Source organism: Electrona antarctica (assembly GCF_951216825.1).
Source record: "Electrona antarctica genome assembly, chromosome: 16".
Taxonomy (NCBI): Eukaryota; Metazoa; Chordata; class Actinopteri; order Myctophiformes; family Myctophidae; genus Electrona; species Electrona antarctica.
In genome coordinates, this window is record NC_136797.1 from 46,490,941 (window position 1) to 46,504,552 (window position 13,612).

Sequence of the window (13,612 nt, forward strand, 5' to 3'; positions counted from 1 at the left end):
ACACACAAGACACAGTGGCAGTATGTGAGCTTGCAGATATTAAGACTTTGACACATTTTGAGAACCTTCGATACTATTAGTTAAAGCGCTCACACCTATTTGCACTCAAGACAACCGAGCGCACCACCGTGCTCCATGTCATTTTCTTCAACAGCTGAGCTGGCCTTGTCCAATGGGCAAGGCCTTCCAAAAATATCCATAACTCATCAACGTCCCTCTCCACGGAAGTCTTTAGTAAAAGGCGAAAGGCTTATTCGTCATGAAGAGAGACCCGAGTAATTCTACCCGCTTGCCACAGCGGCCGGCAAAGCCTCTAGCCGCGCCGGTCAAGCGCTTAACGGCGCGCGTGCACGCACACACTTGGCGTGGGCAGCTCCGCAAAACAGCACATGCGTTATTTCACAGTCCGAGGTGGCCCTGTGCCCCCGCGGCTGGGTTTAAGGCGTCTTGGGTGGGTGGTTAAGAGCGGGTGTCCGGGTTGAAAGCGGGGCCTGTCGGATTGAGGGTGGGGTTTAATGATGTAGGCGTGGCCTATGCGCTTTGGGGGGCAAAAAGTTTTAGTGGTGCACAAAGATCTAGTGTTTAGCATGGCCATTCATGAATGACCATTGCTCATTCAGTATGCCGACATGAAAATGCTTACAGCACCTGGTATTCCCAGGCGGTCTCCCATCCAAGTACTAACCAGGCCCGACCCTGCTTAGCTTCCGAGATCGGACGAGATCGGGCGTGTTCAGGGTGGTATGGCCGTAAGCAAAGGCAGCGGTGGCCGGTACGGCCCATATACAGCAGATGGCAGTAGCCAATGCGTTAATGAAAAGCTTACAGCACCTGGTGTTAGATTGTGAAGATTCCGGGGGGGTGCTTAAGAGTGGGTACCCGGGTTCGGATGGAGAGCCGGGTCGTGGGTTTAGCTGGCTTCGGGCCTGGCACCCCGGTGGGAGACCAGGGCTCCCTGGGTCCGAGTGGAGAGCAGGGCAAAAGGTACCCGGGTTCGGATGGAGAGCCGGGTCGTGGGTTTAGCTGGCTTCGGGCCTGGCACCCCGGTGGGGGCCCAAGGCTTCCTGGGTCCGAGTGGAGGGCCGGGCAAAACGACTTTCTGCTGTCCACACTTTGAAGATTTTACACTCGTGCCCCGGAAGTCACGTTAGAGGCTGGCCCAGGCCACCCCCTCCCCCTCCTGGGTGACAAGGCTCCCCGGGGCCGCGTGGAGAGCCAGGCAAAACGCCACATTGGGTGTTTTTCAGGTAGGGTAGGGCTCCTTTCCAGCACTATCCGCATGTTTTCAACACTTAATCAGGGGAGAGCGCGAACGCAGTCCCCCACTACCAGAAATTGTGCAGTCGAGATTCCCACATTTGGGGAATTCGCCCGGGTCAGCAAAGCACGGGGTGCAATGGCTGAGCCTCGCCGAGGATGAACCACCTTCATGATCATGGTGTCTACCCTGCCAGGTAAGTATGAGTTGTACATGCTGGCCATAGAGGAAAGCACTCAATCCACACACCAGTGCCCTGCCGGTCAGTCAACGACTAGTCCCCTCCACGTGGGCGTAACAATGGCCTCTTTGCGGTACCCAACAACCAAGTCTTAAAATTCCCCTTTAAGCACACACACAAGACACAGTGGCAGTATGTGAGCTTGCAGATATTAAGACTTTGACACATTTTGAGAACCTTCGATACTATTAGTTAAAGCGCTCACACCTATTTGCACTCAAGACAACCGAGCGCACCACCGTGCTCCATGTCATTTTCTTCAACAGCTGAGCTGGCCTTGTCCAATGGGCAAGGCCTTCCAAAAATATCCATAACTCATCAACGTCCCTCTCCACGGAAGTCTTTAGTAAAAGGCGAAAGGCTTATTCGTCATGAAGAGAGACCCGAGTAATTCTACCCGCTTGCCACAGCGGCCGGCAAAGCCTCTAGCCGCGCCGGTCAAGCGCTTAACGGCGCGCGTGCACGCACACACTTGGCGTGGGCAGCTCCGCAAAACAGCACATGCGTTATTTCACAGTCCGAGGTGGCCCTGTGCCCCCGCGGCTGGGTTTAAGGCGTCTTGGGTGGGTGGTTAAGAGCGGGTGTCCGGGTTGAAAGCGGGGCCTGTCGGATTGAGGGTGGGGTTTAATGATGTAGGCGTGGCCTATGCGCTTTGGGGGGCAAAAAGTTTTAGTGGTGCACAAAGATCTAGTGTTTAGCATGGCCATTCATGAATGACCATTGCTCATTCAGTATGCCGACATGAAAATGCTTACAGCACCTGGTATTCCCAGGCGGTCTCCCATCCAAGTACTAACCAGGCCCGACCCTGCTTAGCTTCCGAGATCGGACGCGATCGGGCGTGTTCAGGGTGGTATGGCCGTAAGCGAAGGCATCGGTGGCCGGTACGGCCCATATACAGCAGATGGCAGTAGCCAATGCGTTAATGAAAAGCTTACAGCACCTGGTGTTAGATTGTGAAGATTCCGGGGGGGTGCTTAAGAGTGGGTACCCGGGTTCGGATGGAGAGCCGGGTCGTGGGTTTAGCTGGCTTCGGGCCTGGCACCCCGGTGGGAGACCAGGGCTCCCTGGGTCCGAGTGGAGAGCAGGGCAAAAGGTACCCGGGTTCGGATGGAGAGCCGGGTCGTGGGTTTAGCTGGCTTCGGGCCTGGCACCCCGGTGGGGGCCCAAGGCTTCCTGGGTCCGAGTGGAGGGCCGGGCAAAACGACTTTCTGCTGTCCACACTTTGAAGATTTTACACTCGTGCCCCGGAAGTCACGTTAGAGGCTGGCCCAGGCCACCCCCTCCCCCTCCTGGGTGACAAGGCTCCCCGGGGCCGCGTGGAGAGCCAGGCAAAACGCCACATTGGGTGTTTTTCAGGTAGGGTAGGGCTCCTTTCCAGCACTATCCGCATGTTTTCAACACTTAATCAGGGGAGAGCGCGAACGCAGTCCCCCACTACCAGAAATTGTGCAGTCGAGATTCCCACATTTGGGGAATTCGCCCGGGTCAGCAAAGCACGGGGTGCAATGGCTGAGCCTCGCCGAGGATGAACCACCTTCATGATCATGGTGTCTACCCTGCCAGGTAAGTATGAGTTGTACATGCTGGCCATAGAGGAAAGCACTCAATCCACACACCAGTGCCCTGCCGGTCAGTCAACGACTAGTCCCCTCCACGTGGGCGTAACAATGGCCTCTTTGCGGTACCCAACAACCAAGTCTTAAAATTCCCCTTTAAGCACACACACAAGACACAGTGGCAGTATGTGAGCTTGCAGATATTAAGACTTTGACACATTTTGAGAACCTTCGATACTATTAGTTAAAGCGCTCACACCTATTTGCACTCAAGACAACCGAGCGCACCACCGTGCTCCATGTCATTTTCTTCAACAGCTGAGCTGGCCTTGTCCAATGGGCAAGGCCTTCCAAAAATATCCATAACTCATCAACGTCCCTCTCCACGGAAGTCTTTAGTAAAAGGCGAAAGGCTTATTCGTCATGAAGAGAGACCCGAGTAATTCTACCCGCTTGCCACAGCGGCCGGCAAAGCCTCTAGCCGCGCCGGTCAAGCGCTTAACGGCGCGCGTGCACGCACACACTTGGCGTGGGCAGCTCCGCAAAACAGCACATGCGTTATTTCACAGTCCGAGGTGGCCCTGTGCCCCCGCGGCTGGGTTTAAGGCGTCTTGGGTGGGTGGTTAAGAGCGGGTGTCCGGGTTGAAAGCGGGGCCTGTCGGATTGAGGGTGGGGTTTAATGATGTAGGCATGGCCTATGCGCTTTGGGGGGCAAAAAGTTTTAGTGGTGCACAAAGATCTAGTGTTTAGCATGGCCATTCATGAATGACCATTGCTCATTCAGTATGCCGACATGAAAATGCTTACAGCACCTGGTATTCCCAGGCGGTCTCCCATCCAAGTACTAACCAGGCCCGACCCTGCTTAGCTTCCGAGATCGGACGAGATCGGGCGTGTTCAGGGTGGTATGGCCGTAAGCAAAGGCAGCGGTGGCCGGTACGGCCCATATACAGCAGATGGCAGTAGCCAATGCGTTAATGAAAAGCTTACAGCACCTGGTGTTAGATTGTGAAGATTCCGGGGGGGTGCTTAAGAGTGGGTACCCGGGTTCGGATGGAGAGCCGGGTCGTGGGTTTAGCTGGCTTCGGGCCTGGCACCCCGGTGGGAGACCAGGGCTCCCTGGGTCCGAGTGGAGAGCAGGGCAAAAGGTACCCGGGTTCGGATGGAGAGCCGGGTCGTGGGTTTAGCTGGCTTCGGGCCTGGCACCCCGGTGGGGGCCCAAGGCTTCCTGGGTCCGAGTGGAGGGCCGGGCAAAACGACTTTCTGCTGTCCACACTTTGAAGATTTTACACTCGTGCCCCGGAAGTCACGTTAGAGGCTGGCCCAGGCCACCCCCTCCCCCTCCTGGGTGACAAGGCTCCCCGGGGCCGCGTGGAGAGCCAGGCAAAACGCCACATTGGGTGTTTTTCAGGTAGGGTAGGGCTCCTTTCCAGCACTATCCGCATGTTTTCAACACTTAATCAGGGGAGAGCGCGAACGCAGTCCCCCACTACCAGAAATTGTGCTGTCGAGATTCCCACATTTGGGGAATTCGCCCGGGTCAGCAAAGCACGGGGTGCAATGGCTGAGCCTCGCCGAGGATGAACCACCTTCATGATCATGGTGTCTACCCTGCCAGGTAAGTATGAGTTGTACATGCTGGCCATAGAGGAAAGCACTCAATCCACACACCAGTGCCCTGCCGGTCAGTCAACGACTAGTCCCCTCCACGTGGGCGTAACAATGGCCTCTTTGCGGTACCCAACAACCAAGTCTTAAAATTCCCCTTTAAGCACACACACAAGACACAGTGGCAGTATGTGAGCTTGCAGATATTAAGACTTTGACACATTTTGAGAACCTTCGATACTATTAGTTAAAGCGCTCACACCTATTTGCACTCAAGACAACCGAGCGCACCACCGTGCTCCATGTCATTTTCTTCAACAGCTGAGCTGGCCTTGTCCAATGGGCAAGGCCTTCCAAAAATATCCATAACTCATCAACGTCCCTCTCCACGGAAGTCTTTAGTAAAAGGCGAAAGGCTTATTCGTCATGAAGAGAGACCCGAGTAATTCTACCCGCTTGCCACAGCGGCCGGCAAAGCCTCTAGCCGCGCCGGTCAAGCGCTTAACGGTGCGCGTGCACGCACACACTTGGCGTGGGCAGCTCCGCAAAACAGCACATGCGTTATTTCACAGTCCGAGGTGGCCCTGTGCCCCCGCGGCTGGGTTTAAGGCGTCTTGGGTGGGTGGTTAAGAGCGGGTGTCCGGGTTGAAAGCGGGGCCTGTCGGATTGAGGGTGGGGTTTAATGATGTAGGCGTGGCCTATGCGCTTTGGGGGGCAAAAAGTTTTAGTGGTGCACAAAGATCTAGTGTTTAGCATGGCCATTCATGAATGACCATTGCTCATTCAGTATGCCGACATGAAAATGCTTACAGCACCTGGTATTCCCAGGCGGTCTCCCATCCAAGTACTAACCAGGCCCGACCCTGCTTAGCTTCCGAGATCGGACGAGATCGGGCGTGTTCAGGGTGGTATGGCCGTAAGCAAAGGCAGCGGTGGCCGGTACGGCCCATATACAGCAGATGGCAGTAGCCAATGCGTTAATGAAAAGCTTACAGCACCTGGTGTTAGATTGTGAAGATTCCGGGGGGGTGCTTAAGAGTGGGTACCCGGGTTCGGATGGAGAGCCGGGTCGTGGGTTTAGCTGGCTTCGGGCCTGGCACCCCGGTGGGAGACCAGGGCTCCCTGGGTCCGAGTGGAGAGCAGGGCAAAAGGTACCCGGGTTCGGATGGAGAGCCGGGTCGTGGGTTTAGCTGGCTTCGGGCCTGGCACCCCGGTGGGGGCCCAAGGCTTCCTGGGTCCGAGTGGAGGGCCGGGCAAAACGACTTTCTGCTGTCCACACTTTGAAGATTTTACACTCGTGCCCCGGAAGTCACGTTAGAGGCTGGCCCAGGCCACCCCCTCCCCCTCCTGGGTGACAAGGCTCCCCAGGGCCGCGTGGAGAGCCAGGCAAAACGCCACATTGGGTGTTTTTCAGGTAGGGTAGGGCTCCTTTCCAGCACTATCCGCATGTTTTCAACACTTAATCAGGGGAGAGCGCGAACGCAGTCCCCCACTACCAGAAATTGTGCAGTCGAGATTCCCACATTTGGGGAATTCGCCCGGGTCAGCAAAGCACGGGGTGCAATGGCTGAGCCTCGCCGAGGATGAACCACCTTCATGATCATGGTGTCTACCCTGCCAGGTAAGTATGAGTTGTACATGCTGGCCATAGAGGAAAGCACTCAATCCACACACCAGTGCCCTGCCGGTCAGTCAACGACTAGTCCCCTCCACGTGGGCGTAACAATGGCCTCTTTGCGGTACCCAACAACCAAGTCTTAAAATTCCCCTTTAAGCACACACACAAGACACAGTGGCAGTATGTGAGCTTGCAGATATTAAGACTTTGACACATTTTGAGAACCTTCGATACTATTAGTTAAAGCGCTCACACCTATTTGCACTCAAGACAACCGAGCGCACCACCGTGCTCCATGTCATTTTCTTCAACAGCTGAGCTGGCCTTGTCCAATGGGCAAGGCCTTCCAAAAATATCCATAACTCATCAACGTCCCTCTCCACGGAAGTCTTTAGTAAAAGGCGAAAGGCTTATTCGTCATGAAGAGAGACCCGAGTAATTCTACCCGCTTGCCACAGCGGCCGGCAAAGCCTCTAGCCGCGCCGGTCAAGCGCTTAACGGCGCGCGTGCACGCACACACTTGGCGTGGGCAGCTCCGCAAAACAGCACATGCGTTATTTCACAGTCCGAGGTGGCCCTGTGCCCCCGCGGCTGGGTTTAAGGCGTCTTGGGTGGGTGGTTAAGAGCGGGTGTCCGGGTTGAAAGCGGGGCCTGTCGGATTGAGGGTGGGGTTTAATGATGTAGGCGTGGCCTATGCGCTTTGGGGGGCAAAAAGTTTTAGTGGTGCACAAAGATCTAGTGTTTAGCATGGCCATTCATGAATGACCATTGCTCATTCAGTATGCCGACATGAAAATGCTTACAGCACCTGGTATTCCCAGGCGGTCTCCCATCCAAGTACTAACCAGGCCCGACCCTGCTTAGCTTCCGAGATCGGACGAGATCGGGCGTGTTCAGGGTGGTATGGCCGTAAGCGAAGGCATCGGTGGCCGGTACGGCCCATATACAGCAGATGGCAGTAGCCAATGCGTTAATGAAAAGCTTACAGCACCTGGTGTTAGATTGTGAAGATTCCGGGGGGGTGCTTAAGAGTGGGTACCCGGGTTCGGATGGAGAGCCGGGTCGTGGGTTTAGCTGGCTTCGGGCCTGGCACCCCGGTGGGAGACCAGGGCTCCCTGGGTCCGAGTGGAGAGCAGGGCAAAAGGTACCCGGGTTCGGATGGAGAGCCGGGTCGTGGGTTTAGCTGGCTTCGGGCCTGGCACCCCGGTGGGGGCCCAAGGCTTCCTGGGTCCGAGTGGAGGGCCGGGCAAAACGACTTTCTGCTGTCCACACTTTGAAGATTTTACACTCGTGCCCCGGAAGTCACGTTAGAGGCTGGCCCAGGCCACCCCCTCCCCCTCCTGGGTGACAAGGCTCCCCGGGGCCGCGTGGAGAGCCAGGCAAAACGCCACATTGGGTGTTTTTCAGGTAGGGTAGGGCTCCTTTCCAGCACTATCCGCATGTTTTCAACACTTAATCAGGGGAGAGCGCGAACGCAGTCCCCCACTACCAGAAATTGTGCAGTCGAGATTCCCACATTTGGGGAATTCGCCCGGGTCAGCAAAGCACGGGGTGCAATGGCTGAGCCTCGCCGAGGATGAACCACCTTCATGATCATGGTGTCTACCCTGCCAGGTAAGTATGAGTTGTACATGCTGGCCATAGAGGAAAGCACTCAATCCACACACCAGTGCCCTGCCGGTCAGTCAACGACTAGTCCCCTCCACGTGGGCGTAACAATGGCCTCTTTGCGGTACCCAACAACCAAGTCTTAAAATTCCCCTTTAAGCACACACACAAGACACAGTGGCAGTATGTGAGCTTGCAGATATTAAGACTTTGACACATTTTGAGAACCTTCGATACTATTAGTTAAAGCGCTCACACCTATTTGCACTCAAGACAACCGAGCGCACCACCGTGCTCCATGTCATTTTCTTCAACAGCTGAGCTGGCCTTGTCCAATGGGCAAGGCCTTCCAAAAATATCCATAACTCATCAACGTCCCTCTCCACGGAAGTCTTTAGTAAAAGGCGAAAGGCTTATTCGTCATGAAGAGAGACCCGAGTAATTCTACCCGCTTGCCACAGCGGCCGGCAAAGCCTCTAGCCGCGCCGGTCAAGCGCTTAACGGCGCGCGTGCACGCACACACTTGGCGTGGGCAGCTCTGCAAAACAGCACATGCGTTATTTCACAGTCCGAGGTGGCCCTGTGCCCCCGCGGCTGGGTTTAAGGCGTCTTGGGTGGGTGGTTAAGAGCGGGTGTCCGGGTTGAAAGCGGGGCCTGTCGGATTGAGGGTGGGGTTTAATGATGTAGGCGTGGCCTATGCGCTTTGGGGGGCAAAAAGTTTTAGTGGTGCACAAAGATCTAGTGTTTAGCATGGCCATTCATGAATGACCATTGCTCATTCAGTATGCCGACATGAAAATGCTTACAGCACCTGGTATTCCCAGGCGGTCTCCCATCCAAGTACTAACCAGGCCCGACCCTGCTTAGCTTCCGAGATCGGACGAGATCGGGCGTGTTCAGGGTGGTATGGCCGTAAGCAAAGGCAGCGGTGGCCGGTACGGCCCATATACAGCAGATGGCAGTAGCCAATGCGTTAATGAAAAGCTTACAGCACCTGGTGTTAGATTGTGAAGATTCCGGGGGGGTGCTTAAGAGTGGGTACCCGGGTTCGGATGGAGAGCCGGGTCGTGGGTTTAGCTGGCTTCGGGCCTGGCACCCCGGTGGGAGACCAGGGCTCCCTGGGTCCGAGTGGAGAGCAGGGCAAAAGGTACCCGGGTTCGGATGGAGAGCCGGGTCGTGGGTTTAGCTGGCTTCGGGCCTGGCACCCCGGTGGGGGCCCAAGGCTTCCTGGGTCCGAGTGGAGGGCCGGGCAAAACGACTTTCTGCTGTCCACACTTTGAAGATTTTACACTCGTGCCCCGGAAGTCACGTTAGAGGCTGGCCCAGGCCACCCCCTCCCCCTCCTGGGTGACAAGGCTCCCCGGGGCCGCGTGGAGAGCCAGGCAAAACGCCACATTGGGTGTTTTTCAGGTAGGGTAGGGCTCCTTTCCAGCACTATCCGCATGTTTTCAACACTTAATCAGGGGAGAGCGCGAACGCAGTCCCCCACTACCAGAAATTGTGCAGTCGAGATTCCCACATTTGGGGAATTCGCCCGGGTCAGCAAAGCACGGGGTGCAATGGCTGAGCCTCGCCGAGGATGAACCACCTTCATGATCATGGTGTCTACCCTGCCAGGTAAGTATGAGTTGTACATGCTGGCCATAGAAGAAAGCACTCAATCCACACACCAGTGCCCTGCCGGTCAGTCAACGACTAGTCCCCTCCACGTGGGCGTAACAATGGCCTCTTTGCGGTACCCAACAACCAAGTCTTAAAATTCCCCTTTAAGCACACACACAAGACACAGTGGCAGTATGTGAGCTTGCAGATATTAAGACTTTGACACATTTTGAGAACCTTCGATACTATTAGTTAAAGCGCTCACACCTATTTGCACTCAAGACAACCGAGCGCACCACCGTGCTCCATGTCATTTTCTTCAACAGCTGAGCTGGCCTTGTCCAATGGGCAAGGCCTTCCAAAAATATCCATAACTCATCAACGTCCCTCTCCACGGAAGTCTTTAGTAAAAGGCGAAAGGCTTATTCGTCATGAAGAGAGACCCGAGTAATTCTACCCGCTTGCCACAGCGGCCGGCAAAGCCTCTAGCCGCGCCGGTCAAGCGCTTAACGGCGCGCGTGCACGCACACACTTGGCGTGGGCAGCTCCGCAAAACAGCACATGCGTTATTTCACAGTCCGAGGTGGCCCTGTGCCCCCGCGGCTGGGTTTAAGGCGTCTTGGGTGGGTGGTTAAGAGCGGGTGTCCGGGTTGAAAGCGGGGCCTGTCGGATTGAGGGTGGGGTTTAATGATGTAGGCGTGGCCTATGCGCTTTGGGGGGCAAAAAGTTTTAGTGGTGCACAAAGATCTAGTGTTTAGCATGGCCATTCATGAATGACCATTGCTCATTCAGTATGCCGACATGAAAATGCTTACAGCACCTGGTATTCCCAGGCGGTCTCCCATCCAAGTACTAACCAGGCCCGACCCTGCTTAGCTTCCGAGATCGGACGAGATCGGGCGTGTTCAGGGTGGTATGGCCGTAAGCAAAGGCAGCGGTGGCCGGTACGGCCCATATACAGCAGATGGCAGTAGCCAATGCGTTAATGAAAAGCTTACAGCACCTGGTGTTAGATTGTGAAGATTCCGGGGGGGTGCTTAAGAGTGGGTACCCGGGTTCGGATGGAGAGCCGGGTCGTGGGTTTAGCTGGCTTCGGGCCTGGCACCCCGGTGGGAGACCAGGGCTCCCTGGGTCCGAGTGGAGAGCAGGGCAAAAGGTACCCGGGTTCGGATGGAGAGCCGGGTCGTGGGTTTAGCTGGCTTCGGGCCTGGCACCCCGGTGGGGGCCCAAGGCTTCCTGGGTCCGAGTGGAGGGCCGGGCAAAACGACTTTCTGCTGTCCACACTTTGAAGATTTTACACTCGTGCCCCGGAAGTCACGTTAGAGGCTGGCCCAGGCCACCCCCTCCCCCTCCTGGGTGACAAGGCTCCCCGGGGCCGCGTGGAGAGCCAGGCAAAACGCCACATTGGGTGTTTTTCAGGTAGGGTAGGGCTCCTTTCCAGCACTATCCGCATGTTTTCAACACTTAATCAGGGGAGAGCGCGAACGCAGTCCCCCACTACCAGAAATTGTGCAGTCGAGATTCCCACATTTGGGGAATTCGCCCGGGTCAGCAAAGCACGGGGTGCAATGGCTGAGCCTCGCCGAGGATGAACCACCTTCATGATCATGGTGTCTACCCTGCCAGGTAAGTATGAGTTGTACATGCTGGCCATAGAGGAAAGCACTCAATCCACACACCAGTGCCCTGCCGGTCAGTCAACGACTAGTCCCCTCCACGTGGGCGTAACAATGGCCTCTTTGCGGTACCCAACAACCAAGTCTTAAAATTCCCCTTTAAGCACACACACAAGACACAGTGGCAGTATGTGAGCTTGCAGATATTAAGACTTTGACACATTTTGAGAACCTTCGATACTATTAGTTAAAGCGCTCACACCTATTTGCACTCAAGACAACCGAGCGCACCACCGTGCTCCATGTCATTTTCTTCAACAGCTGAGCTGGCCTTGTCCAATGGGCAAGGCCTTCCAAAAATATCCATAACTCATCAACGTCCCTCTCCACGGAAGTCTTTAGTAAAAGGCGAAAGGCTTATTCGTCATGAAGAGAGACCCGAGTAATTCTACCCGCTTGCCACAGCGGCCGGCAAAGCCTCTAGCCGCGCCGGTCAAGCGCTTAACGGCGCGCGTGCACGCACACACTTGGCGTGGGCAGCTCCGCAAAACAGCACATGCGTTATTTCACAGTCCGAGGTGGCCCTGTGCCCCCGCGGCTGGGTTTAAGGCGTCTTGGGTGGGTGGTTAAGAGCGGGTGTCCGGGTTGAAAGCGGGGCCTGTCGGATTGAGGGTGGGGTTTAATGATGTAGGCGTGGCCTATGCGCTTTGGGGGGCAAAAAGTTTTAGTGGTGCACAAAGATCTAGTGTTTAGCATGGCCATTCATGAATGACCATTGCTCATTCAGTATGCCGACATGAAAATGCTTACAGCACCTGGTATTCCCAGGCGGTCTCCCATCCAAGTACTAACCAGGCCCGACCCTGCTTAGCTTCCGAGATCGGACGAGATCGGGCGTGTTCAGGGTGGTATGGCCGTAAGCGAAGGCATCGGTGGCCGGTACGGCCCATATACAGCAGATGGCAGTAGCCAATGCGTTAATGAAAAGCTTACAGCACCTGGTGTTAGATTGTGAAGATTCCGGGGGGGTGCTTAAGAGTGGGTACCCGGGTTCGGATGGAGAGCCGGGTCGTGGGTTTAGCTGGCTTCGGGCCTGGCACCCCGGTGGGAGACCAGGGCTCCCTGGGTCCGAGTGGAGAGCAGGGCAAAAGGTACCCGGGTTCGGATGGAGAGCCGGGTCGTGGGTTTAGCTGGCTTCGGGCCTGGCACCCCGGTGGGGGCCCAAGGCTTCCTGGGTCCGAGTGGAGGGCCGGGCAAAACGACTTTCTGCTGTCCACACTTTGAAGATTTTACACTCGTGCCCCGGAAGTCACGTTAGAGGCTGGCCCAGGCCACCCCCTCCCCCTCCTGGGTGACAAGGCTCCCCGGGGCCGCGTGGAGAGCCAGGCAAAACGCCACATTGGGTGTTTTTCAGGTAGGGTAGGGCTCCTTTCCAGCACTATCCGCATGTTTTCAACACTTAATCAGGGGAGAGCGCGAACGCAGTCCCCCACTACCAGAAATTGTGCAGTCGAGATTCCCACATTTGGGGAATTCGCCCGGGTCAGCAAAGCACGGGGTGCAATGGCTGAGCCTCGCCGAGGATGAACCACCTTCATGATCATGGTGTCTACCCTGCCAGGTAAGTATGAGTTGTACATGCTGGCCATAGAGGAAAGCACTCAATCCACACACCAGTGCCCTGCCGGTCAGTCAACGACTAGTCCCCTCCACGTGGGCGTAACAATGGCCTCTTTGCGGTACCCAACAACCAAGTCTTAAAATTCCCCTTTAAGCACACACACAAGACACAGTGGCAGTATGTGAGCTTGCAGATATTAAGACTTTGACACATTTTGAGAACCTTCGATACTATTAGTTAAAGCGCTCACACCTATTTGCACTCAAGACAACCGAGCGCACCACCGTGCTCCATGTCATTTTCTTCAACAGCTGAGCTGGCCTTGTCCAATGGGCAAGGCCTTCCAAAAATATCCATAACTCATCAACGTCCCTCTCCACGGAAGTCTTTAGTAAAAGGCGAAAGGCTTATTCGTCATGAAGAGAGACCCGAGTAATTCTACCCGCTTGCCACAGCGGCCGGCAAAGCCTCTAGCCGCGCCGGTCAAGCGCTTAACGGCGCGCGTGCACGCACACACTTGGCGTGGGCAGCTCCGCAAAACAGCACATGCGTTATTTCACAGTCCGAGGTGGCCCTGTGCCCCCGCGGCTGGGTTTAAGGCGTCTTGGGTGGGTGGTTAAGAGCGGGTGTCCGGGTTGAAAGCGGGGCCTGTCGGATTGAGGGTGGGGTTTAATGATGTAGGCGTGGCCTATGCGCTTTGGGGGGCAAAAAGTTTTAGTGGTGCACAAAGATCTAGTGTTTAGCATGGCCATTCATGAATGACCATTGCTCATTCAGTATGCCGACATGAAAATGCTTACAGCACCTGGTATTCCCAGGCGGTCTCCCATCCAAGTACTAACCAGGCCCGACCCTGCTTAGCTTCCGAGATCGGACGAGAT